The 3,735-nt window shown below is 40.1% G+C and overlaps 1 protein-coding gene across 1 annotated transcript in view; it reads right to left on the bottom strand.

Moving 5' to 3' along the window:
* The window catches only part of arhgef4 (Rho guanine nucleotide exchange factor (GEF) 4), a 333,579-nt gene that overhangs the window by 187,397 nt on the left and 142,447 nt on the right, over positions 1 to 3,735 (bottom strand). The gene's annotated exons all lie outside the window — the stretch shown is intronic.

Below are 3,735 nucleotides of genomic sequence, written 5' to 3'. Positions count from 1 at the left end.
TCTTACTTTCTTGTTCTTGAGTTTTTTCTTTCCTTTGTATATTATGAGTCTGATCACTTCAGCCACTCATCCACAATTTGAAGGGCATGCCATAATTATATGATGTAACTTCTATGTTGTGATATGCTTTGTTTTAGTGTGTGTGTTGCTCAGAATTGCCTAATTTTGCTAAAATTGCCCGGCCCCGACCATTGCTGTGCAGCAGCTATAATTTTAGTTTAGTATTACATGTTTTAGCTTTATTGATTTCATTGTTTTTATTGTTTAGTATAGGATTTGAGTTTGCTTAGTTTTAGAGTTTTAACAGTTTGTCTCCTTCTGTTTCTAGTGCTGCAGCTGGTGGGGTCCTCCATTCACCGGTGTGGTTGGGGTGCTGGGAGTTCACTCTAGATGGTGATATGGTTTGTGGTTGCACATCTTTATTAGTGTGGTGTTTTATTTGAAATGTGTCGGGTTTATATTTATTTTGAATACATAGTATACTCCCAGTGCCCTAGCAGTAAGTGGTTGGTTTCCCAGCTGTAGTATGACTGTCTGTCCTCTTGTCCTTTCTTGCCTGTGTTCTTACAGTTTTAGTTATTGTAAAATAAATGGCATGTTTATAGCCCACACTGACTGTTGCGGCCTCTTTATTGAAGCCCCTGTGTGCTAGTTCTCCCTAAAGGTTACACCAGCTTAGTGCAGAACCTTTTAGGCCAATTAAATGTTCCAGTCTCTGTAACAGCATTTGATGGTCAATTGTGTCAAACGCCACACTAAGATCTAATAAAACAAGTACAGAGATGAGTCCTTCGTCTGAAGCAATAAAAAGATCATTTGTAATTTTAACTACTGCTGTCTCAGTGCTATGATTCACTCTAAATCCTGACTGAAATTCCTCAAATAAATTATTATCATGGAGAAAATCACACAGCTGGTCTGCAACTACTTTCTCAAGGATCTTTGAAAGAAAGGGAAGATTAGATATTTTTAGGAGAGGTTTAATGACAGCTACCTTAAAAGTCTGTGGTACATAGCCTGTTAATAAAGATATATTGTTCATGTCTAATAAGTGAGTGTTAACTATAGGTAAGACTTCCTTAAGCAGCCTTGTAAAAACCCTTGTAATATTAGTTTCATTGAACTACTTAAACAGTTCTTGTGTAATTTGTTTATTGCAAACAGCTGAGAAATTGTATATTTTGCCAATAAGCCTAATGTGCAATGGGGTTGAATAAATTTGATTGCAACTGTACCTTAAAAGACTGTGGTACATAGCCTGTTAATGAGGATATATTGATCATGTCTAATATATGAGTGTTAACTAAAGGTAAGACTTCCTTAAGTAGCCTAGTTGGGATGGGGTCTAAGAGACACGTTGATGATTTAGATGAAGAAATCACTGCGGTCAATTCTTGAAGAGAAATCTGGGAGAAGCAATCTAAATATATATTAGGTCTTACAGCTGTGTTTGAGGGCAGATAGGTACTATCTGAGGACAGGTCATGAATTTTGCCTCTAATAGTTAGAATTTTGTCATTAAAAAAGCTCATAAAATCATTACTATTAAGGGCTAAAGGAATACAAGGCTCAATAGAGCTGTGACTCTCAGTCAGCCTGGCTACAGTGCTGAAAAGAAACCTGGGGTTGTTCTGGTTGTTCGCAGCGAGCCTATGGCACTATCGACAAGATGATCAATTCGGGAGAGTTTAAAGTCGGTATGGGAAACCTCTGTTACTGAGGGACATGGTATTAAATTTAACGATGGAGGAATCATTTCCTTAAATTTTGCGACAGCAGTATCTGATTAACATCTAGTATAGTAACTGTTGCTGAGTGGCATGTAATCGAGTAAAAATAAATCAAAAATAATCAAATAATGATCCGATAGCGAGGGATTCTGTGGAAAGACTGTTAGGTTATCAATTTCAATTCCATACGTGAGAACTAGATCGAGGGTATGGTTAAAACAGTGAGTGGGTTTATGTACACCCTGACTGAAGCCAATGGAGTCTAATAATGAGATAAATGCAGTAGCCAGGGAGTCATTATCAACGTCAACATGAATGTTAAAATCGCCTACAGTAATAACTTTATCCGATTTAAGAAATAAACTGGATAAAAATTCTGAGAATTCAGATACAAATTCAGAATACGGGCCAGGAGCACGGCACACTATAACAAATAAAAGTGGCTGTGAGGTTTTCCAGGTCGGATGTAAAAGACTAAGAACAAGGCTTTCGAATGAATTATAATCTAGTTTAGGTTTAGGGCTGATTAACAGACTAGAGTTAAAAATGGCTGCAACTCCCCTTCCTCGGCCGCTGCCTCGAGGAATGTGGGTATTATTGTGACTGGGAGGAGTGGATTCATTTAGACTAACATATTCGTCTTGATACAGCCAGGTTTCAGTGAGGCTGAGTAAATCAATATGATTATCTGATATTAATTCGTTTACTAACACTGCTTTAGATGTTGGAGACCTGATATTTAACATTCCGCATTTAATTCTCCTGTTTTGTCTTTCTGTCACAGAAGAGGTTTTAATTTTTATGAGGTTGTTATCCACAACTCCTCTTTGTTTAATTTTAGATATAGATAATTTAGGTGGTCGGGAGACAGACACAGTTTGTATAAAACTATGGGTGGGTAACCGCACTAGAAGCTCAGAGAAGCGTGTAGGACTGCGACTCCGAGTCCAGGTCTCAACTCTGGATTGTCAGGGTTTTGAATTACTAATAAACTTGGCCAGGTTACTAGATATGAGAGTGGCTCCATCCAAATTGGGATGAATGCCATCTCTCCTAATCAGACCAGGTTTTCCCCAGAAAGTTTGTCAATGATTTATGAAACCCACATTGTTTGCTGGACACCACCTGGACAGCCAGCGATTAAATGACATGCGGCTAAACATGTCATAAGTGGTCAGATTTGGGAGGGGACCAGAGAAAACTACGGAGTCCAACATAGTTTTTGCATATTCACACACCGAGGCAACATTAATTTTAGTGACCTCCGATTGGTGTAACCGGGTGTCATCGCCGCCGACGTGAATAACGATCTTACTAAATTTATGTTTAGCTTTAGCCAGCAGTTTTAAATTTGATTCAATGTCGCCCGCTCTGGCCCCAGGGATACATTTGACTATGGCTGCTGGTGTTGCTAACTTCACGGTCCTCAGAATACAGCTGCCAATGATCAGAGTTTTCTCCTCAGCGGGTGTGTCGCTGAGTGGGGAAAAGCGGTTAGAAACATGAATACGCTGGTGATGAACCGTGGGCTTCGGCTTGGAGCTACGCTTCTCCCGGACAGTTACCCAGCCTCCCGGCTGCACAGGGGTTACCGGGGGACCGCTAGCAGAGGCTATGCTATGTGGCTCCGCACCGGCTACAGGGGGCTGGCTAACTACCGCAGCTACCGAGTGATTTTCCATGGTACGGAGCCGCGCTTCTAGTTCACTGAGCCTTGCCTCCAAAGCAGCAAATAAATTACCACTGTCACTAAAGGAGGCAGAGGCCTAACTAAACATCTGGCACACCGAGCAAGAAAGAGCAGGAGAAGGAGAAGCCATTGCTAACTACACCACGTTCCAAATTATTATGCAAATTGTATTTAAGTGTCATAAAGATTAAATTTTTTGTTTTTCAATTAAACTCATGGATGGTATTGTGTCTCAGGGTTCTTTGGATCACTGAAATCAATCTCAGACACCTGTCATAATTAGTTGGCCAGGTGAGCCCAATTAAAGGAAAAACT

Source organism: Epinephelus moara, chromosome 12 (assembly GCF_006386435.1).
Source record: "Epinephelus moara isolate mb chromosome 12, YSFRI_EMoa_1.0, whole genome shotgun sequence".
Lineage (NCBI taxonomy): Eukaryota > Metazoa > Chordata > Actinopteri > Perciformes > Serranidae > Epinephelus > Epinephelus moara.
This window is presented reverse-complemented; position numbering and strand designations above follow the sequence as displayed.